The 25,118-nt window shown below is 34.8% G+C and overlaps 1 long non-coding RNA gene across 1 annotated transcript in view; it reads left to right on the plus strand.

Annotated features, from left to right (window-relative positions):
* The first annotated feature begins 8,476 nt into the window (after positions 1 to 8,476).
* The window catches only part of LOC140688437 (uncharacterized), a 112,964-nt gene continuing 96,322 nt past the window's right edge, over positions 8,477 to 25,118 (plus strand). The window contains exon 1 of the long non-coding RNA XR_012063131.1: positions 8,477 to 8,538. This is a non-coding gene — a long non-coding RNA (uncharacterized lncRNA). The remainder of the gene's footprint in view (positions 8,539 to 25,118) is intronic.

A 25,118-nucleotide genomic window follows, 5' to 3' on the forward strand; every position in this document is an offset into this window, starting at 1 on the left:
GATGCTTAGAATTGAGATCATCAGGCTTCTCAGTCCATGACACATAGTTATCCTCAGTCTGTCGGAAAATCTTTTTAGAAATTGTATTATATGACTCACCCTTCAATTTATAAACTCTTTGTGGATTAAAGATTTAAACGTAAAAATAAAATTGTAAAACGAACAGAAGAAAACATAAGGGAACTTTGTGACCTTGGGTGGAATATATTTTTGACACACAAAGGAAAAATCCTAAAGGGAAAAATGTTGGATTTAACTGTATCACTACTCTATATATTACTTTTCCCCCCAGGCGACGCGAAAGTATTTAGACTTAACATGCCCCAAACTACCCTGAATTCTACCCAGTTGTTCATACAAACAAAACAATGACAAAACAAAAACAAGTTGTCCTTGTTATTTGTTTCATTTTCACCCTCAATATCCAATCATTCAAAAGGTCCTGTTTCTGCAGTCAGAAGTGTCTCCTGCGTGTTTCCATTTCTAACCATCTCTGCGGATACACTAGTCGAGGCTACCATCATCTCTCTTTTGTATTATATTTTAATTTTTTTCTTTCAACTGTTTTTGAGTTTTGATTTAGTCTTACCCCCTTTGAGCTTATTTATTTACTTAGCTTAAGCTAGTCTGACATGTGTTTTGCTACTTGCAATCAGAATAGTTCCTAAAAGAATCAGACTTTTGAAAAGTAGCATCTACATTTTTAACAGCTGAAATGAATTTTAGAGTGGATTTCTGATCCAGCCCACTCACTTCATGGAAAATCTCTTAGTAGCTCTGATGGCTTTGGGACTTGCTTAAAAAAACAGTCACATAAAATGTAGATTTCCTCAAAGTAAGTGCTTTATTTTTCTCTCTCAACAACAGCCTATCAGGTTTTTTTTTCCCTTTCTTTCTCAGCAAGGACCAGTATTATCCAATGTACAAATTTTTGTAGTATCAGTCCAGTTTTTATAATTTTAATAGTTTTAGTGGACTGTGAGCCAAAAGCAGGAAAATGCTCTCCATATGCTCTATAAGAAATGATTTCATTTCCTCATTGTATCAAATTAATTAGACTATCTAATGAAACTTAATTTTTTCTGATCCATGTTTTAAAAGAATTATTCTTTCATTAAATGTTAACATTAAGAAGAAAACTAAGGAGTGTAGACCTATAATAGTTGAACTGCTTTCAAAATATGGAATATCTGCACATTTGGAAATGTCTAGGAGATTCAACTTCGTTTCCACTTCAATGTGTACAGCCCGAAATATTAATTCACCCTACATTGCTCCAAAGCATCATCAAAAATAAAAAAACAAAACACACAATATTTCTGTAGAATTGCCATCTACGTGGAAATTTTTGAATGGTATTTTAAATGTCTACAGCTATTGGAAGATGCCATTTCTGCCTCATCTGGTGTACATTATTTTTAGTTTATTTAGTCATAGAGAAGATTTTTTTATTTTTTTTTCCTTTATGAAAGAAAGCAGCTGGGAAACCGTTTTTGTGCAAAATTCTGAGATACTTGAACTTCTCAAAAGATTATTTAGAAAAATTCTTGAAATTGTTTAGATTTCTCTAATTATTAGTGTTTTTTAAAAAGAAAGCCATCCAGGGTCCAACATTACTTTCATCATTCACTTTATAGTACACATTATTCAGTGTAGGTCACTTATTTAATGTGGATCACTCCTCTTGCCTCCTTAATATGGTGCTTAACTTTTTCCACGTCTGTTTGCATTTTATTTTCAATTAATCATATATTCTTAAAGTAAGGAATCATTGTTGATAATACTTCCAGAAAAACACTCTGCACCTGTAGTCAGAAATCCCAGGTCAAGTCCCAATTCTGTCATTTTCTACAGGAACTTGGGCAAGTAACAACCTCCCTTGGGTCTGTTTTCCAGAGAGGTTCTTTACCATATTATTATGCAGGTTAAATGAAATGTAGTGAAAGATGCTTTACAAGGCACAGAGAACTGTAGAGATGTAAATTGTGCTTATTTTTTTGCAAATGGCTCAACATAGTGCAAAAAATAGAAAAAGAGATCAGCTGCTTATTAAGGAAACACAATATTTTTCAAAGATTTATGAAAGTGAGAAAGAATTGACTCTATTCTAAAGGATTCATGGAGTTCCTGAAGTACTCAGACATTATTTAAATTAATTCATTTCCCCTATCAAGTGGTCATAGAGCATGGACAAGAAGAACAGAATGTGGCTAAGTTTGGAAATACCAAATTATCTTCATCTGTTCCCAAACTCTGTGTTATTGTAAAGACTTTATTGAAATACTGGGTAACTGTCACTTCTTTCTCTTTATACAGGAATGTGATTTTAATGGGACATATCTGTGATCTAAACAGCCATAGCACAATGTATATACAATGTCCTAAGTTTCATACATATAAAAAAATAGCTGTTTCTTCTGAGAAAGGGAATTAATTAGAAGGCAATAATTTTCTCAGGACATTTACTCAAAGGCACGAGTCATATCTATTTAAACACTTATTTATCTTCTTGATTTAAGGAACTCAGTCAAAATAATTTCCCTCCAGATCTCAAAAGGATGTTGGCTAACTGAATTCAGAGCTCTATAATAAGGAAGTAGTTAAGTAACTAAAAGTAGTTAAGTAACAACTGAAAAAAAAAAGAAGCTAAGATTATTATTCTACTATAGTGAATAATAGTCATGTTAACCAATGAAAATAATTGGAAATTATTCCAACTTCAGAAACCAACTCATTTTAGAACCTAGATAAGGCACATAGAAATAATACACTTAGCAAATCTGGCTTCCTGTCCTGTTCCCATAATGCATTTATAATCTATACCTCCCACTTGTTAGGTAATGTTACCACTTTGCTTTGAGACTTTTTATAAACTAAACCATACTATCCCAGGGAGAAGTGTGAAAAGAATTCACCACATTACTTCTATGTACAACCAAATTTATTAAAAGAAAAACACAATAGGAGGATAGCATATATTTCCTAATATAGAGATGAAATATTTTCTTGTAATCTAAACAGATTCAAATTATGTAAAACAATCAAAATTACTTATTAATGTCATATTATGGAACAATCTAAACACTGCATGCAAAATACAACCTTCTCTAGAGTATGACTCACTAATACTTGAGAGCTTAGTCAGTCAAAACTTGATTTGATTCTATGCTGGTTGCAGAACCTGAAAGTAAATAATTAGATGTGCCTTATCTCACTAAGCCAGTGGGAGAGGTTCATTATGAATCCAGGAACAAATTAATGGTCCTGTGGTCATGCATCAAAAAGAAGAGCTGAGATTGTATTCAGACCCTCAGAAAATTTAGTCATCCATCTTTGGAATTTCAGCAGTGGTGAGTGAAAGGGCTGAAAATTCATTTAGAGCTGTAATTATTTTTAAAGAAATTCTTTTTCTGTATTATCAAGCTAATTTACTGGAGGGTGAGTGAAAATGTATGAAAATCTATCAGATTAGATATTCAAGCTTGCTTTAAGATCTTGACATGGATGTAGATTTCATTGTGGGCAACTTTTTTACTTAGTAGCCAAAGAATTTGCCGTATACATTGTCCAACTCTTTTCCCCTCTTCCAATTTCTAATGGCTTCTGCTAATTTTCTGTTTGTTGGAAAGTGTAATGTTGAGCAAAAGAAGGATAAAAATGGTCTACTTTACTGATAGCCATGGGAAAAAAGTCTGCTAGTAAATGTGTAAGTTATTGATATAAATGAGTGTTCAACCATGTATTATTTGCTTTGATTTCTTTCTATTCATCATACATTGAGAGACAGCACTTCTATTGAAACCATGTTTCTCAGATCAATACAAGTTATTGTCAGTTATTCAGTTGGTCATTCATTCATTCAGCAAATATTTATTGGGTCTAAATTCTGAACTATATTCTCTTCTGTTTATTGGAGTTAAAAGAGAGAAAGGCTACTCAGCCATAAAAAAGAATAAAATAATGCCATTTGCGGCAACATGGATGGACCTGGAGATCATCATTCTAAGTGAAGCAAGCCAGAAAGGGAAAGAAAAATATCATATGACATCACTTATATGCGAACGCTAAAAAAAGAAAGACACAAATGAACTTATTTACAAAACAGAAACAGATTCACAGACATAGAAAACAAACTTGTGGTTGCCAGTGGGGAAAAGGGGTGGGAAGGGATAAATTGGGAGTTCAAGATTTGCAGACTCTAACTACTATATATAAAATAGATAAACAACAAGTTTCTTCTGTATAGCACAGGAAACTATATTCAATACCTTGTAATGGCCTATAGTGAAAAAGAGTTATATATATATATATCTCTCACACACACACACATACACATACATATATAAATGAATCATTATGCTGTACACCAGAAATTAACACATTGTATATTGACAATACTTCAATAAAAGTAAATACATTGTTGTAATCTATTAGTATGGCATAGTAACCTATAATGAAAAAGAATATGAAAAGGAATATATGTATGACTGAAACATTGTGCTGCACACCAGAAATTGGCATAGCATTGTAAACTGACTAAAACTTCAACTAAAAAAAAAAAAAAAAGAGATAAGTAACTGATGCAATCTCTGCAACTTAAAATTCCCCATGAAGGTCTATATTTATGGGATTCTAATGGTTCTCAATTTCAGTTCCCAAAATTTCATGGAGTGGAGGAGAGAAATCTTCCAAAAGGAAGAGATGAACAATGGATAAAATAACACGTATCCTCTCTAGTCATATAATTAAAATAAAATTACTCTGCTTCTAGTGTAATTTTCCAACTGTCAACTAATGTTTCTCTTATTTCAAACTATAGTTAAACTGTGCTCACTTTGACAGCACATATACAGTTAAACAAGTATCTAAAGTAATTTCCTGAAGTAAATTCCCACATAATGAGATAATTTAAATGTCTCTTGGAGATATTTGGATAGAGGTTGAAAGTTTGTGGGGTAAATTGTTTTAAACTCTCCGTATTCTTGTTCTAGGAAATGAGTAAATTTAAATGTTGGTACTTTGATTTCATTTAGTAATATTAAATGCAGTTAACACTGTTGGTTATCTATTATATTCTAGGCACTTTGTTAGAGTTACTTCCCATGTCTACCTTACTCCTGTTTTTGCTGCTCTTTAATTTTTGATGAGAACCTATGGAGAATTTCATGCTTTCCAAGATATCACATAAAGCACAGCTTTTCAAAAGCACATGAGTTTTTGTTTATTGACAAGGAATATTGCAGCCTAAAAGGTGTATTGGACAAACTTTATCACAAAGCTTCTTTTTTTTCCCTTTATACCTTCTATCTAGTTAATTAGTATCCAGGAGGGCCAAAATCCTAGGCCAAAATTGTATCTCTAATATTAAGATTATGACGTATAACAGATTGGGCATAAGAAAGTGTAAATCATTTGAAGGCTATAGATGTAGCTACTCAGGAAAATTAATTATGTGTGTATCTTGGGCCACTGGTGTGTAAGTGGACAAAGTGTGAAGTTGGTTTCAAGCTGGAAGGGTTATGAGTCAAATGCTATTAATGCTATAGCATGGGTAGACACCTTGGGATAAATATCTTGGGATTATCTAGTATGTAGGATGTTCTCTACTATACTAGATAGGTGTGTGCCTTAAGAAATTTTCATTGAGAAGTTGGAATTCATTGTTATCCCCCTGTAAAACATATATGGCTAACATTAAATTGACAATTACGTAAATTTTTGTTTTGTTTTAGTATGTTTTGTTTAAATGCATAAATTTGTGATCTCCAACGAAACTATTTCACTTTCCATGTTTTTATTATCTCATATTTTATTTATTTCTTTAGGTGAGATTTTTAATTAGTTAAATTGGTCATCCAACAATTGAAGTTCTATAATAATAAAACTATGGAAACCTTGTGTAACCATTGTTCTGTTATTTTGTGACAGAATTTTCACTTCATATCAACATTAACAAATTACTCTGATTTAGAATCATCATGAAGTAATACATAAACTTTTCCCTGTCTTTCAGAATCTTAGTGGTTTAAATTGACATCTTACTGAAAGTCAAAACTTCCAGAAGAAGAGATACTTTAAATATAGGAAGTTTTCAGAATTCTCTTCTGTCAATCGAGTTTCATCCTGTGACACTTACCTAGGTTAGTTTGGAACATGTCACTATTACCCACATTTGCTGAGTGCTGAGCTGCTAATGTCCTAAATATTTTGATATGCATCACATAATTTAGCTTTCACAATAACCCCCTGAGAAAAGTACAGTCATTATTTTCAGGTGAGGTATATGAGTCTGGATTCTACAACAGAATGGTTTGTTAAAATGGAGCTGGGATTCGAAATTTGTTTTGTTTGGCTGTACTTCACTTTCTTAATATTAAATTACAAATCAGAGAACAAGTCATCTTAGGTGGCCCCAAGCTGCTTCTAGATATTACATTGGCTTTTTATTGAAATTTTGTTAAATTGTTAATTTTTTCCCTACGTTGCCAAGTACACAAAATGCCCCATAATGTGCTGTATAGCAACATTGCTTGTCACTCTGTGTTTAGATAAAACTCTCAAAGCCTGCCTTAGGTACTTCCAGGATGTCCATGTAGATTTAGAATTATACTGGAAAGATTGAATGAAGAAGTTTCCTTAAGTAGCCCTTATGCAGTACATCCCTGGGATAAAGAGCTTAATTAGGCATCTGAGAAATGGGAAGATGCCAAAGTTTTTGTCAGTTTTCTAATTCACTGATGTTTTTGGAGATTGTCATGAAAGCTGAGTATTTTTTTGGTGAATTTAAGATGATTCTTTTTGTTTTATGTCAGGATTTCTCCACCTCAGCACTTTGGAGAGACAGTTCTTTATTGTGGGAGGCTGTCCTCTGCATTGTAGGATGTGTCACAGCATCCCTGGCCTCTGTCCATTAGACGTCAGTAGCATCCCCCTCTTGTGACAAACAGCAGTGTCTCTAGGCATTACTAAATGTCCCGTGAGGGAGGGCAAAATTGCCCCTAGTTGATAACCTCTGAGCTATAGGAATATACTTTGCAGAGATGCAAAATTTCCTTATTTTTTGGAATGCAAACAAATGCCAGTCTTTTTAATTTTTTTTTAAGTGATAAGTATCCTAATTTCATTGTTTGTAAGGGGAACTCCTAAGTGATCACTATTTTGTGCCTTTTAATTACTGTTAGAAACATGAATTGCCCTCCCCTTTCAAGCCAGTTGTTATCATTTAAAATCCTCAGAAAGGTCTTTGCTACGTGAGTGTTCAGAGATCCCGTATGAGATGAAATAGCAAATCTTTTTTATCTGAGAGCTCAATAAAGGAAGTATTTCAGAGGCAGTAGCAACTATATAAGCTACTGCTTCCTGTTGTACCTGCCCTCCCCTGCAATCTCATGGACTCTTGCGTTGAAACAGGCTAGCCAGCTTATTTTAGTAGCCTCATTTTTCAAAGAAATTTTATTTCCTTGTCTTACCTTTGGGTTTTGGTTGAAGCTATTCTGGACCACTCCTCTAATTTCCTAACTTCAGATCTCAGTGATAAGGATTTCCTTTCCCTCCTTGGAGTTCTAGCTTCCTCAGGCATAATGGTCTATATTCGTTCTGAGAAACCGACATGGAGTGTCAAGGAATGATTTCCTAAGGCCCTCGAGACCATAACATCTGGCTCCCACTTCTTACATTGGCATAGCTAAGTCATTCCAATGACTGTTGGAAGAACCGAAGTTATTTTCAAGGTGACTTTGAATCCATTTCCTTGTTGTAAAATAGATGTCACCTTCTCTCTCCAAAAGACAAGTGATCTCTTAAGCTGAATGGTAAGGAGTTTTAGGTATCAGTTTTTATACCACCCAGTCATGCAATGTCCTTGCAAAAAGCAATCTGCTTTTTTGATCAGTTGTAAAAGTTCAGTGGCCACAAATCAGGGACAGAGCAGGGAAGAAAATCCCCACAGGCATAGTTGTCCTTGTTTGAGCGTGTGTTTAAGAAGCCTATTCTGTTTGTGGCCAGATACTTCCTGGCTACCTTTGTGGAAGGCCAATCCACTCATCTGTGTTTGGTGATACAAAGAGCTATTTTTGTTGTTGAGTGAGGTTGCCTCCATTTAGAAGTACTTAAAATGAGCACACACTCCTTCTGCAAAGTTATTCCGTTTTCATTTTATTAAATGATTTGTTGGATGGTTCCCAAAATGATTACCTAGAAATGTCAGGTAAAGGTTAATTCAATCCCACGGCGCAGAGTGGTGTAAGACTTGTGTGGCATGAGGCTGATAATACCATTTGCTTTAGGAAAGAAAAAGGAATAATGCAGCATAACATCATGGGTACCTGGCATCATTTTTCAATGTATCTGTGATAAAGAAATACATTTTTGAGTGTCCTTTCCATTTCATAAAAAGTGGGAATGTTTTGAAAGTATCGCCTCACATTGCTATTTGAAAATAAGTGCTAGAATAACTTAGGAATATTTTCCTTTCTGCAGAAACACTATCTCCAAATGAGGTCATGCTATGGAAGAAGGAAGTTTGATATGCAGAGAGAGGTGAAGTAAATTTTTGCAGACATATTATTACATAGTATTTCAAGCATGTAGAAGCTCTGAGTCACAAAATGTGGGCTTCATTCCTGGCTCCAGCATCAAGTTACTGAAAATGAGGTTGGGAAAATTACTCAGCTTATTAAGCTTTTAGTTTCTTCATCTACAGCGTGAGTAACGCAGACCACAGTTCTTCGCACAAAAAGAATGGTTCCTTTATTTTACCTGTTCCCTTCTTCAAGAGATTTTTTATGGAGCACCAAGTGTGTGCTAGGAATGTCTTTTTTTCCCCTCAAACTTCACTGAGACATAATTGACATATAACATTGTGTAAGTTTAAGGTGTACAACCTGATGATTTGATACACTTATATATTGCAAAATGATCACTACAGTAAAATCAGTTAACATCTCCATCACTTCACATAACTACCAGTTCATTTTTTGTGGTGAGAAAATTTAGATCTACTTCCTTCATAAATTTCAAATATATAATACAGTATTATTAACTATAATTACCACATTGCATATTAAATTTTCAGAAATTATTCATCTTAGAACTGAAAGTTTGTGCCTTTTGACCAACATCTTCCATTTCTTCTAATTCCCCAGTGAGAACCACCATTCTACCCTCTGTTTTTGTGAGTTTAGCTTTTTTTAGATTCCACATACAAGTGATATCTTCCAGTATTTGTTTTTCTCTCTCTGACTTATTTCACTAAGCATAACACCATCAAATTCCACTCAAGTTGCAGCAAATGGCATAATTTCCTTCCTCATGGCAGAATAGTATTCCATTATATATATTTATATTATAAATGTATATATGTATGTATGTGTGCATATATATATATACTGCCTCTTCTTCATCCATTCATCCTTAAATGGACACTTAGGTTGTTTCCATATCTTGGCTACGTGGTAATGCTGCAGTGAATGTAGGAGTTCAGACATGTCTTCTAGAGAGTGATTTCCTCTTCTTTCAGTATGTACCCAGAAGTGGAATGACTGGATCATATGGTAGTTCTATTTTAAATTTTGAGGAACTTCCAAACTGTTTTTCTTGTGGCTGTGCCAATTTATATTTCCACCAGTAGTGCATGGAAGGAAGTTCCCTTCTCCACATCCCACGGTTATTACTTGTCTTTTTGATAATAGCCATTCTTACAGGTGTAATATACTTGATTAAATTTACTACTAAGTATTTTATTCTTTTTGATGCTATTGTGACTGAGACTGTTTCTTTTCATTCCTTTTTTTTTCACATATCTTGTGGTTAATTCATGGAAACACAACTAATTTCTGTCTGCGGGATTTCTATCCTGCAACTCTTTTGAATTATTTATTTGTTTTAACAGGTTTTTAGTGCAATCTTTAAGATTTTTATATACTATGTTATATATCATATCATCAGCAACCAAAGACATTTTATTTCTCTCTGTTTGGATGCCTTTTATTTCCCTCTCTTGCACAGTTTCCTTGGTGAAGACTTTAATACTGTGTTGAATAAGAGGGGTGAGAGTGGGCATCCTTGTCTTTTTCCTGATCTGAGAGTAAAAACTTTCAACCTTTTATTTTTAAGTATGATACCAGCTCTAAGTTTGTCATGTATGCCCTTTATTATGTTGAGGGGTATAAAATATATTTCTTTTATACACACTTTGTTGAGGGCTTTCATCATGAAAGAATGTTGAATTTTGTCAAATGCTTTTTCTGCTTCTATTGAGATGAGCATATGATTTTTGTTTTTGTTTCTTTTAATAGGGGATATCATATTTATTGATTTGCATATGTTGAACCATCCTTGCATCCCTGGACTCAATCCCACTTTATCATGGTGTATGATCTAGTTTGTGAATTCAGTTTGCTAATATTTTTCTGAGAATTTTTGCACCTATATTCGTCAGGGATATCGACCTGTAGTTTTTTGGTTTTTTTTTTTTTTTCCCTTTGTGTAGCACCCTTATCTGGCTTTGATGTTAAGTAATGCTAGCCTAATAAATTGAGACTGAAAATGTTGCCTCCTCTTTAATGTTTTGGAAGAGTTTGAGAAGCATTCATGTTAATTCTTATTTAAATGTTTGGTAGAACTTACTGAGGAAACCATCTGTTCCTGGAATTTTCTTTTTGGCAGATTTTGATTTAATCTCCTTACTCATTATTTGCTGTTTGTATTTTCTATTTCTTCATGACTTATTTATGATCAGTTGTATGACTCTAGGAATTTATCCATTTCTTCTAGGTTGCCAAATATGTTGGTGTGTAATTGTTTATAGTATAATCTCATGATTCTTCATATTTCTGTGGTAGCAGTTGTAATGTCTCTTCTTTCATTTCTGATTCTATTTATTTGAGTCCTCTAATTTTTCTTTCTTGGTAAATCTAGCTAAAGGTTTGTCAATTTTATTTGTTTCAGAAAACCATCTATTAGTTTCACTGATCTTTTCTATTTTTTTTAGTCTCTGCTTCATTTCTTTCTGCTCTGATTTTTATTCCCTTCCTTCTACTAACTTCATGCTTCATTTTTTTCTTTTTCTAATTCATTGAGGTGTGAAGTTAATTTGAAATCTGTCTTGCCTCTTAATATAGGTGTTCATAACTATAAACTTCTCTCTTAGCAATGCTTTTGCAGCATTCCATATATTTTAGTATGTTTTGTTTCCATTTTCCTTTGTTTCAGTATTTTTTATTTCCTTTTTGATGTATTCTTTGATGCATTGGTTGTTGAGGGTGTTGTTTAATTTCCACATATTTGTGAATTTTTAAACTTTCCTCTTCTTACTGATTTCTAGTTTTATACTATTATGGTTGGAAAAGGTACTTAGTATTATTTCAGTCTTAAGTTTGCTAAGACCTGTTTTGTTACCTATCATATAATGTATCCTGCAGAATGTTCCATGTGTGCTTGAGAAGAATGTGTACTCTGCTGCTGTTGGATTCAGTGTTCTTTATATACCTGTTAGGTCAATTTGGTCTAAAGTATAGTTCAAGTCCAGAGTTTCCCTTTGATTTTCAGTTCCTATCCATTTTTGAAAGCGGGGTATTGATGTCTACTATTACTATATTGTTGTCTATTTCTCCCTTCAGATCTGCTAGTGTTTGTTTTATATATTTAGGTGTTTGGATATTGGGTACATACATTGTTTATGATTGTTATATCCTTTTGATGAATTTACTTGTTTATCATTTCATAATGACCTTCTTTGTCTCTTGTTATGGTTGTTGGTTTAAAATCTACTTTATCTGATACATGTATAGCTCTCCCTACTCTCTTGCTTTCCACTTGCATAGAATATTTTTTTTTCTATCCCTTCAGTTTGCAACTAAGTGTGTTCTTTTTTTTTTTTTTTTTCACTTAAAGCTGAAATGAGTCTTTTGCAGGCAGTATATAGTTGGGTCTTCTTTTTTTTTTTAAACCAATTAGCCACTATGCCTTTGTTTGGAGAATTTAATCCATTTTCAGTAATATTAAGATAAATTATAGGCTTGGTGTAATATGACTAACGACTTCCTTAGTTGTCACAGAGAGTCTGTGAAATAGTTTGCCTACTTCTATTCTAGATTGTTTGGAGGTGAAGAGATTTTAAACATTAGCTAATCTAATTCTCTTCGAAAGAGGAAAAATACTGGCACAGAGACATTAAATGACTTGGACAGTGTCATAAAACCAGTTAACAGCATATTTGATTCCAACACCCGCATATACACAGTGGATTACAGTATTTCCCTTCTGCCCATCTTCCTGCAGCCTGGACTAAGTGTCCCTTTTCACTCCTTCCCCTCCCTCCCCTTTGAGCACACAACCTTGAAGAACTTGATAATGAAACAGACATCAAGATAGAACCATGGTGGGAGTGTTGCTCAAACTTTACTAACTCACATACAACTGCCTGACTTTTATCTTATCTGTATGCTATACTTCTTCAGACTTAGACCAGACTCGTGACCTAAACATAACCCATAGATACATTTTGTTTGTGTTAGCATGATATTTTAGAAACACTTCCAAAAACATAAAAAGTCGAAGGATCGGGCAGTTCTGGACCTAAATTCTCAAAGGCAGTAATAAGAGCGGACTGACAAATAACTGACACCATTGGTGAGATGTGGGGTCTTCACTTTGCCAAAGCCCAAATAATTCCCTCTTGTCTCTGACACCAGTGTTGAACATCATTTGCAATTCATCATCATACTTCTGTAGTATATAAATTTTTATCCTCACTGTATCTCTATCAAAAGGTTGATGACAGAAAAAAGGAGACCAAGATGGCCATGTGATTTTTCGCCAGCTGGGTTCACTTTACTCCTTGACTTTACGTGTCTAGACCCTGAAAAACATTTGTGTTTATAATGCTTGGACAACCTATACTATACCCGTGTGGCTGCAGTATATATTAGGAATTAGATTTAAAAGCATAGGACCACACAATCTTTCTTAAATTACCAATATTGAAGTAAATAGGAAATAACAAAATTGGTTAGACATTTTCTTCACTCCTATTATTGCTGTCAGGTACATAATTATTTTCTGTATACCATTTGTACACCTAAGAAATGAATAAAAATACCTTTCCTTTTGAAGGTCATTATTTATCGTAAAATTGGCAATCTTCATAACGCTGCTAAATGTCAAAAGATTTAGAAACACATGGCAAAGTAGTTTCTCAGCAGCAGACGAATTCTACAGCCCAAAGATTAGAACAGCAATTAAGCCTGTGACGATTGGTGATGGAGTTTTTTCGGCAATACAAGAAATACTTGGCTAAATCATTCTGCCCTTCACAGAATGACCTGGTGGGCTGTACTGGGGACGCCAGATATTTCCTCTTTCCTCAACTGATACTCATTATGAACATTTTCATATGAATTCTAGACAACCTTGGCAAGTGGTGGATTGATACCCCAACTACGGCCTAATAAAACCACAGAGAACCATATTGTTCTTTTTATTACCTGACTTTTATGTCACTTTAGTATTGATTTACAAGGCATCTCATTTATTCCCAAGGAAATAATCTAATTAATTGATTCTTTTGTATTTTAAGGCCCAAAGATTATACCTTTACTTCCAAATATGAAGAAATGTAATTACAAAAATGATCAGCATCTTTCTTCACCTCTTTTTAAATAAACGATAGTGTAGCTTATTTTCATATCTAATCATCCAGCTTTCACTGTGACATATTTTGCCTTTTGTCTAAATTTTTCTCTGGCAAAGATTTCTGTTATGAACCTCATTAAAAAAATAACAATGCTGTAATTCCATCAAAAAAGACAGACCCAGAGCTGTTTTGGAAGTATGAGCATGCTGTCAATGGAAGTATGAATGCATCCTCCCCTTCCCCCATTTGGAGCAAGTCTTCCCCGTTTTCTTCTTGCAGCATCTTTTTTTTCCTACTCAGTAAGTGAGAGATAAAGCAGGAAGGATCAGACATTTTTGCAGTATCGCTTTGGATTCTGTTGTCAGCTGTCCTTGGCAGGTTATAGGACATTCTTATTAACAGGTACCCTCCAAAAGATATTCTCCTGTTTCCTGTACAGGATGAAATGCCAAGTAGAATTCTATAGAGGCATACTATTGGGGGTGGGGTTTTATATCTATTATGGCCACTACCTTTTCTTTCTGTGTGCCACTTTTACTCTTTTTTCGTCGTTTTGTCCCTTATTCCATAGTCTTTTGTTGTTTGCAGTCTAGCTATCTCCGTTGGTCCTTGAGGAATTACCACGTAACTGTGGGTTTGAATCTCAGCCCTTCTGGTTATAGCTGTGTGACCTATTGTAAGTTGTTTACTTTCTGTGAGTTTATGATTTCTCACTTGCAAATGGGACGGATAATTGTTCTTTCTTCATGCCATTATTCATTTTAGTCTAATATCTGACATATAATAATTAATTAATATATTATGTGATTGAAAAAGAGTCTTTTATGAATTACCTGGAGTTAAGAAATTGGGGGAAATGCTAACTACTGAAGAAATACTTTCACTCCTATGAGAATTATACCTGAAAGGAAAGAGTACTTTCTTTAGTTTCACTTCTGAAAGGGCTTTTGGTCAGCTGATACATAGTTCTCTAACCTTCTGCTCAGCTCAGATCCACCTTTAATCAGAAATCTGGTCAACATGGTGTTTCCAGAGCTAGAAGAAAATAAAATAGGCTGACCCAAGGACATGAAATAATGCCATGGGGACATGCAGTACTCTTCTCTGACTTCCTGTATTTCTGAATCTCTTGTCCTTTAGAGACATTTTTTCCACCAAAAAAAGACCTGAATTTTACACGAAACACTGAAAGAGATTAAAAATGAGAATAGACAAGAACTAAAGTGTCACAGTGATTAAGTATGGCCTCTACTTAACCTTTTATTTTATTTGTATGGTCTTAATATTTTTGAGCCAACACTTAAAAATCAGTATGCTTTACATAAATAGAACATTTGGGTTTTTGGTTCGTCTTCAAAATCAGATCTGTTTTACCTTCTGAGACTGATATGTATTGATTTCCAAATTCTAACATAAAGGCTGGCACTGTCGTAGGTGCTCAATAGGTATTTGTTAAACACATTAAGGAATTATTATACTGAACAAAGACTATGGAGTGATTGTGACTGAGTGAGAATTGCCAGTGGACCTTTAGGCTGCCAACAGAGGATCCAAGAGAGAAAGCCAGTGGAATGAGATCATTTCTTTCTGTCTTGAAATAGCTTTGAAAAAAGATTCACGTACTCTAATCTTTAAGAAATGCCTAATGGACATCCTGGATGAATTTTTTTCCCCAAAAAATGTTATGTGGTAATAATGTAAGCTCCTGCAGTCCATCATGTTAAACTTCCCTTGCTCTTCCCAAATTGCATTCTTGTGATTTGAAGTAGCACTCAGCTAGTCAAATCCAGAGACATTGTCTCACCTGTTATGCTCTTTCCCTTTCCGTCATGTTTGATACCTTTTGTCCCCCTGTTCTTAGATTCTCCTCCCCACTGGAGTTTTGCTAATGTCCATTGAGAATTTACTTTGTTCCAGGCACTACTGTAGCCTTGGATAACGTATTTACTCTTCCTGAAAGCCTCATGTAAGTATTTATTATTTCCACTTTAAAGATGTGGAAATTTGCCCATGGTCACTCAGAACGTGGGAGAAAGAATCTGATTCTAGGCTCTAAGCCCAGAGCACATGAGCTTACCTCCATTACAACAGGACAACATAATGACCAGGGTCTTCCCCGACCACTTCTCTGCTTCCTCTTGTTGGCTCGCTGACTGGTTCTGCTTTCACCATCTGCCCTTCTTTTTAAAAATGATGATAACAATTACAAAACAAAACAGTGATTGATCTCATTCTGTTTTATCCTTTCAGATGGGTGCCCTTTGATCATAGCTCGTGAATTGTGAAACAACGGATTATTCTTAGTGATTTTTCTTTTTTCCAGCAATTGAGATTTTTATTTCCTTTTTGCTTCAGAGTTTAGGAGAGTGTTTTTAAATATCTGAGGGGCTGGATATAGTTTTCACTTTTGATTCTGTTTTCTTTTAAAATTAGATTGTTGTCATTGAATGTGATTTGTATGCTTTTCATTTTAAATAATTTATTTTTTCTTTGTGGCCAAATATGTGATCAAAATTTAATGAATGTTTCATGGATATTTGAGAAGGAAATGTGCCTTTTTTTTTCCCCCTGAGTACTGGGTTCAACTTCAGTTCTTATTAATTTTTCTTTGTTTGGCTCTCTTATGCCACTTTTGATTATTTTATTCACATAAAGGATGAGAGCTGTGTTAAAACACTTGTACCTATCCATCCCAGCAGACCCAGATGTTTTGACACTACATACATATTAGTATACTATATTAACTATAGTAGTTTGCCCATTGATAGACTATCGCTGTATCTTCACTGTATGTTGTATTCTTCACCCTTATGAGGATATGTTCTGCTTCATGCTTAATATTAACATTCTTATTTTAACTTTGAAACAGTATAGCAACTCCTGCATATTTAACCATGTGTCATGTATTATTTAATACCAGCAGGACACATAGTTGCCTGATACATAGTTGGTACTCTATTAGTTGCTGTGTAAATAGATGAGTATAATTTAGTTTACTGAGAGACACACACAGTTCCTTCAGTCTCTTGTTTCACCCACGGACAGACACAAGGGCAAAATCATAGAAATATGTCTCTCTGAAATTAACTTTTAGAAAACCATGTCTAAGATAGCCTACAGTTTGTCACTAGAAGATTATCTAAACTTTTCAAAAATCAATGTTTTGGGTCAATATTTCTCCTATTTTCACAAATGATTTTTGTTTGCAGTATAATTTATTTCATCTCCCTGAATTTGACAAGCTTAAGGTATTAAAATAATCAGTCTTGGTTTATAATCAGTGTTCAAAACTGTCCATTATAGCAGTGTTGTCTCAAGTGGGAGGCAACGTCAATATTTGTGCTGAACTTTACTTCTTTACATTTCCAGTGTTTTACTTTTTAAAAAATTTCTTCAATCAGTGTTGCTCTTATATGTAACATTATTTGCCTAAGCACCGATGTTACAGCATTCTATCGAATATGCCTCTTTCCATAAACCTGGGAATATTCCTTATTGCTGAGCTTGATTGGGGTATATTGATGTCTCTGGATATTGCTGTCAAATGATGAGGTAAAACTTTGAGGAAAAAAGACTCCTTTTACCTTATTTCAAAAGAAAATGAAAAATCGCTTTGGATACCTTCCCTTTCGGGTTTTAGATATCTCGATATTGTTTTTCTTATACATTTTTTGAAATAAGATATTAACATAATTGGATATAAACAGCTTTGATTTAAAATATAATTATAAAATAATTTTCTGATAGATTTGAATATATGTTAAAACAAAAATCACTCCCCCCAATACTTACGATGGAACAATTCACCACACCTGTAATTACTTTTATACGTAGAGTTATTTTTAGTTTAAAACTATTCCATTTAATCCAGAGATTGATGCAGCAAATTTTCCTACCAAGATCAGAGTGATCATACCAGACTCATGGAGGTTATGAATACAACTTACTAGTGAGAGTTTCAGTAGGTGTGAGACTTGAATGGGTTTCTGCTTTACTTCAAACACCTGTCAGAGACAGTCTTTCCTTCCTATTTCAAGAACTTCCTAAATCTCACAAGCCTCCAGCACTTGAATGAGTTCCAATTTATTTCTAGTCATTTCCTCTCAAATTGATATGTGTTCAAATTGTTTTGTTTTTAAATAGTGGAATATGAAGAAATATTTAAATAGTTCTTTCAAATAATTGTGGATTTTCTTCCTTTACACTGTAGCAAAATTCAGCATGTGATGGTCTCTTAGCTTAGTTGCAATAGGGAATTTGAAGTCACACTGTGAGCTTTTTATGCAGTTTTATACTGATCTACCTTATAATTTTTCCCTCATGATTTGATATATGTATATATTATGAAATGATTACCACAGTAAGTTTAGTTAACATCCGTCACCTCACATAGCTACATATTTTTTTTTCTTGTGATGAGATCTTTTAAGATCTGCTCTCTTAGCAACTTTCCAACATACAGTGCAGTATCGTTCATTACAGTCACCATGCTGGACGTGTCACCCCCAACTCCGTTGCCAATGGCAGCTGCCAATCTGTTCTCGGTTTCTATGCATTTGGTTTGTTTAGATTTTACATATAAGTGAGACCGTACGGTATTTGTCTTTCTCTGTCTAACTTACTTCACTTCAAATTGCTTTTAAGTGTCATTATACAGCCTTACTTAGGGAATTTTGTTATAACTTGGGCCTGGTTTATTTTGCTTAAACAGGAAGCCTCTAGTTAGTCTGGTTCCCTGTAGCCCCATTTCTGTGTGTGTGTACATTCATTAGTGATTAAGAACTACAGTGTTTGATGTTACAGAGACGTCTCCACACCCTCCTCCTTACTGCCCTTCTATTGGCACAAAATCTAAATTTTATTCTTATATTTGTAGAAGCATATAACATCTTTACATTTCCTGCAGACATAGTTAATACTTTTTTCTTGATAAAGTGTGCTCAGGATGGACTCAAAGTTGAGGTGGTGATCCAGTGCTGACAATCCATACTTTTTTCAAAAGGACCAAATTCATTTGACAAAAGAGGATAATCATATTTAGGCCAAATATAATAGTTCAAATGCAATTTTAATGAAAGGGAACTGTGGCCCAGTTTCTTTTCCCCTGACTCAAGTGGTTGAACTATGGGATGAGTTTAAAGATTTACAAAACCTTTTCTGTCTATTTGCCTCTCTCTCTCTGTCTCCCCACCCCCTTTTTTTCAGTCCCTTCCTATCTCTGTATATGTACATATACACATTAATATATGCATATCTGTTCATATACTGCTATATAAATAATGCATGTATTTGTATGTATGTACATAAACTTATCTCTCTATATATGTAGATATATAAACTTATTTAACATCAAATATTTTACACACATATATATATATGTAAATTTTGATGACATTCAGAGTGTTAACCTTGGCATGACAATTTGGTTAAGAAACTAGCAAGTGAAGTCTGAGTTTGGAGTGTTGCAGAGTTGAGCAATGCATTTTGCACCGGTGACTTTTTTATTTTTGGGTTCTTGTATCTCTTATATTTATTCTTTTCCATCCTTGTAAAAGGAACATTTTAAAATCTGCCTTGCTTTTGTTTCATTTTGGCACGCAGAGGTTAGAATCATGCTTATAGCAAATGCTCAATAAATGTGGCCACTACTGTTATTCACAGTTTCCTGATGTTCTGGAATGTACCTAGAACATATAGAGCATAAATTTGAACTCTTCCTCTCTTCCTTTCACTTTTCTGCTTCTTTGAGCCAGTCTCACCTCAAAACACTCTGGCTTTTGTCACTCTGACAGCTGAACCAAAGACGATTTACTCATTGTAAAATAGAGGTAAAGTGTCATGTTTTCTCTTTTCCACTTTTAATTTCGCCCAAGTTTATAGCTGAGAGTGGAGTCGTGTTTCTAGGGTGATGTTCTCAGTTTGTAGTCAGCAAAGCAGAATATTCAAACGTGCACATTTGTTCTGGTTGGCCCTTCTCTTGAGTTCAGAGTCATCATTTTTGTATACAGAATCATCAAACTTGGCTTTGCTTGACCTCTTACCGTAGCTCATTGGAAATTACTGGCTAGTAGTCTGTTCTGTCCACAGTGAAGAAGGGAATGAAATGAAACTGGCTTGGAAGAACTAATCATCAGGAATCCCTCTGACATCGTCTCAGAGCTGTTCAGCCCACACCCACAGGGGGAAGGGAGTTCAGGTCTGGTTTCAGTGCCTTGAAGTGACACTAACTTATTGAGAGACCCACAGGGCAGACACCCACAGTTTGTTTTTCCTTGTAGATTTTAGAATGCTAAGCTTAGACAAATATTGTCTGTAAGACTGTTGGATCAGAGGAGGGTGCCACAAAACCTATTTGAGTCAGTGTTTCAGAAATAAACTGACATTTTAGGTAACCCTTTACCATTTATAACATATGGTACAAAAATGCATTCCAATTTTTAACAATTTGTTATGGCTAACATCTGAATGCTGGATAATATATTAAACTTATAGCCATGGATGCCGAGTTAACATGCCTTTGTAACAGAACACACAGAATCCACAGCACCATTCTCACTGAATTTGGGGCAGTAAAGAAACTTGCATCTCACCGTGTTTGCTTGTTGTAGCCAAAGTCAGAACTGTCTCTTGAGTGATATGCTCAGTTGGTTAAGCTAGAGCCATCTTTAGGTCTGTATTACACAGAACCTAGAAAGAAATAAAGTATGATTCTCAAATGTAAGTATAAAAACTTACATTTTAAGCTCTATAAGGGAATTCAGCTTTGTATTCATTTCTAGTAGGGTCCTTGGCACTCAGATTATTATATAGAGATCTTAAAAGCAATGTGGCACCTCAGTTTTTAGATATTTCTATTTTAAATAGGCCATCAGCATGTTCCATACATTGAACATAGAAAGGCCCTTTAACAATTTATTTTGGGAAAGATATTCAAACCCAGTCTGTCCTTTCTCTATGATAAAGTGTTCTTTTAAATTCAATTAACAAGACCTAAATAGCCCTTAAATGACTGACATGAGAATTATTAACCACTTTAATAGCTAAAGGCATCATAGATTTTTAGATAGGAACGTTTTTAAAGCTGTTATTCAATGCTTGGTGCTCACATCATTGCACATCACCTTTTTGGGGGGTTATATTAACAATTTTATTCTGTGTAGGAGGAAATTTGCTGTGGTTCACTTATAATGGATCAAAAAACATCTGCAATATGGTACAGCTAGATTAGTCAACCTGTAATTTAGGACTGAAAATATCGATTGCATTTTTCTCCTCTTGCACTTTCTGCTTTCCTTTTCCAGTAGTTTCTTACTCGTTATATTTAATTTAGGCAAGGTTACTGAAGGGTGGAGTAAATGGCTATCTTCAGAGACAGCATTCCAGGGTGAACTCATTTCCCTATCCACTGCAATTATTTACCTTTAAACAATATTTTGTCCTCCGGAAAGATTTCAAATTCATGCAAAGATAATTAGGAGTTATATTCTGTTTTCTCAGTAAACTTTATCATTCAGAGATTTATACTAAACCGTTTTTAATTGCTTTGGGCTAGAACACAGCTTTTAAATGCAGCCAAACCACCCAGAGATTATATTTTAAAGATCTTTTAGCTTGAAGTAGCAAAACATAAACGAGAAACATTACTCTGTATGATAAGGAGTGTGTCTGATTAAAAGAAGGGAAACAGACGGAAAGGGAAATAAACATGATAAAGAGAGAAGAATTCAATGGTTGAATAAAGTAATTTATACAAACATAAAACATGATTTAGCTGGAAATCAGGAGACTTAAAATAGCAGCCTTACACTGGTGAATTTTTCCTCTCTTGGTCTCGATTTCCTCATGTGTAAAAGCCCAGATTAAGCAGTTTTGTTGATGACTTGTAGTTTCATTTCTGTGATAGCAAAAGATCACCTGTGCTGGAAGGGGTGAGTGCCCTGAAGTGTTGTTTTTGTTCTTAGGGGGAAAAAAAAAAAAGAGCTGTTGAGCAAAGACAGTTTTAAAGGAAACAATATACAGACCATGAACCATTCCGCTTTTGTATGTAATTTTAATGTAGCATCCAAAAGGAGAGTTTTCATATGCGCTGAAATCTAAAACAGTGGTTCTCAAAGTCGAATCCGAGGACCCCTAGGGAATCCTGAGATTCTTCCAGGGATCCACAGGTCAAAAGTATTTTTATAATAATACTAAGACCTTATTTGCTATTGTAGTGTTTTAAATTTGCCGTAATCACACAGAAGCAGGTAAACCTGCTTCAGTGCAAAGAGATTCAGTGGCAGCAAACTGCACTAGCCGTTGTGTTCTTCAGCATGCACTCACAGTTTAAAAAAATGCTCTGGTTTTACATATGAGGAACTTAGAAGTAGCCGCTCGTCTTAGCAAGTAAAAAGCTTAACTAAAACATCCACAACACTTCTTGGATCTATAAGAGAGGGGAGGACTCAGGGAAAACTGCTGGCCCCAAGAAGGGAGAGACAGGTAGATACAGAGTCATGTCTTACTGGAGCAGAGACTCAGGAGCAGAAACTAGTTCGGAAAACCTGAACCGTAATTGAGGAGGTGCTGGAGGCTCAGAGTGGGCAACTCTGAGAGCTAAGATCTCCAGAAGAACCCATGCAGAAAGGGGCCCTGCAGTGCTGTGAGACTTGCCACAAGGAGCTCAAAGAGGTTGTCACAGTAAATATCAGAGGGAAAAAAAATCTACTCATGCTTCTGGCAGGAGTATGGGAAAAGGAACCGTTTTGGAATATGTAGAATGTTCTGTTTTTCTTAACAAGGGCTGCCTTCTGGAGATACTAGGTAACCAGAGCCTAACCTGCTGGGATATTATTACAGCCTAACTGACCTGGGGAAGGGAAGTTCCCATCTCCAGCCCCCTCAAGCTTTTCACAGTAAAAGAAAGGAAATATCAAATTCCAGCTTACTCTAGCCACCCTCTCCTACCTAAGAAGGTAGGGGGGAAAAAAAAAGAAAGAAATTGAGAAATATTTGTGATGTTCACAGTTCAGAGGCCCAAGCTCACTAAAAGACTGAGTCCTAATCATTGAATTACAGATTGCTTCCCCTTCTCCGGCATCTCACCACCGCATTACTGGTGGCCTATTTACAGCAGTTCCTTTTACCTGGTAAATTATGTCCAGCTACCATGAAAAAATTACAAGGCATACTAAAAAGCAGAACCCACAGTTTAAGGGGACAAAGTGAGCATCAGAACCAGATATAGTAGGGATGTTGGAATTACTCGACCAGGAATTTAAAGCAACTGTGATTAATATCCTAAGGCCTCTAATGGATAAAGTAGACAGCATGCAAGCACAGATGTGCCATGTAAACAGAGGGGTGGGAATCCTATTCCTATTTCTAGAAATCAAAGAAGAAAAGAAATGTTGGAGACAAAAATATCAGAAGAGAAATAAAGAATGCCTTTGATGCACTTATTCGCAGACTGGGCACAGTTAGAAAAAAAATCTCTGAGCTTGAAGATATGTCATGAGAAACCTTGCAGACTGAAAAGCAAAGAGGACAAATACTGGAGAAAAAAACCCAGAATATTTAAATGTTGTAGGACAACTACAAAAGGTACAACATACAATGAGAATGCCAGAAGAAGAAAGAGAGAAGGAAACAGAAGAAATAATTGAAGCAATAATGACTGAGAAATTTCCCAAACTAATGTCAGACACCAAGCCACAGATCCAGGAAGTTCAGAGAACACCAAGAGGTAAATGCCACCCCACAAAACAAACAAATGACACATAGACATATCATTATTAAACTACAGAAAATCAAAGATAAAGAGAAAAATCTCTAAAGAAGCCAGAGGAAAGAAATAATGACAGCAATGATGCAAGGAACAGGAGAGAGAAATTAGGATTATTTTGTTACTACATACCTGTGAAGTGATACAGAGTTATTTGAAAGTGGATTTGGTTTAGTTTTAAACATGTGTTGCAAACTTTAGGGCAAGCATTAAACAATGGGAAAAAAATATAATTGGTATGCTAAGAAAAGAGAGAAAATGGAATCATATAAAATGTTCCATTAACACCACAAAAGGTGGGAAAAGAGTAAAAGATAAAAGTAAGAACAAAGAACAAGGGCAACAAATAGACAATAGTAACAAATACTGTAGGCATCAGTCCAGCTCTGTCAGTAGTCACTCTGACCATCAGTAGTCTAAATGCATCAATTAAGAGACAGATTGTCAGAGTCACTCAAAAAATAACAGCCAACTATATATTGTCTATAAGAAACCCATATAACCATAAATATAAAAATACATCTATGTTAAAAGTAAGTGGATAAAAAAAAAGTGGATGGAGAAAAATATACCATGCCAACACTCATGAAAGGATAGTGGGAAAAGCTACACAGGCATACCTTGTTTTATTACACTTTGCTTTATTGCACCTCACAGGTATGCGTTTGTTACAAATTGAAGGTTTGTGGCAACCTTGCACTGTCAGATAATGGTTAGCATTTCTTTTTTAGCAGTAAAGTATTTTTTAATTAAGGTATATACATTTCTTCAATGTAATGCTGTTGCACACAATAAACTACAGTGTAGTATAAACATAACTTTTATAGGCACTGGGAAACCCCCAAGTTTATGTGACGCACTTTATAGTGATATTTGCTTTATTGTGGTAGACTGAAACTGAACCTGCCATATCTCCAAGGTATACCTGTATTAATTCCAGTTAGAGAAGACTTCAGAGCAAAGAAAGTTATCAGGGATTTAAAAAAGGGGGGGGGGCATTATACAATTATAAAGGGATTAGTTCTCCAAGAAGACATAACATTCCTTAAAGTATTTGCACCTAACAACAGAACATCTAACTATGTAAGGCAAAAGCTAATCCAACTGTGAAGATATATAGGTGAATCCACTTTTGTAGTTGGAGACTTCAACACCCTTCTGTCAGAAATGGACATATCCAGCAGGCAGAAAGTCAGTAAGGACAGAGTTGAACTTAACAACACTGTGAATCAGCTGGATACAGTTGACATCTGCAGACTACTTTATCCATCAGCAGCAGAGCACACATGCTACTTAAGCTCATTTGCAGTATTCATCAGGATAGATGACAGTCTGGGCCATAAAACACACTTTGATAAATTTAAAAGATTATAAACCATACAGGATCTGCTTCCAAATCATAATGAAGCTAAATGTGTAATCAATGACTAAAATAACTGGAAATTTCTAAAATACATGGACATTTAAACACCACACTTCTAAATAACATATGGATCTCAAAGAAGAAATATCAAGAAACGTAAAAATATTTTGAACCAAAATGAAAATGAAAACACACCTAATCAAAATTTGTGGGAATGCAATGAAAACAGTGCTGAGAGGGAAACTGATAACACTGAATACATATGTTAGAAGAGGAGAAAAAAATCTAGAATCAGTAATCTAAATTTCCACCCAGGAAACTAGAAATAGAAGAGCAAATTAAATTCAAAATAAGGAGAA

Source organism: Vicugna pacos, chromosome 22, assembly GCF_048564905.1.
Source record: "Vicugna pacos chromosome 22, VicPac4, whole genome shotgun sequence".
Classification (NCBI taxonomy): Eukaryota; Metazoa; Chordata; class Mammalia; order Artiodactyla; family Camelidae; genus Vicugna; species Vicugna pacos.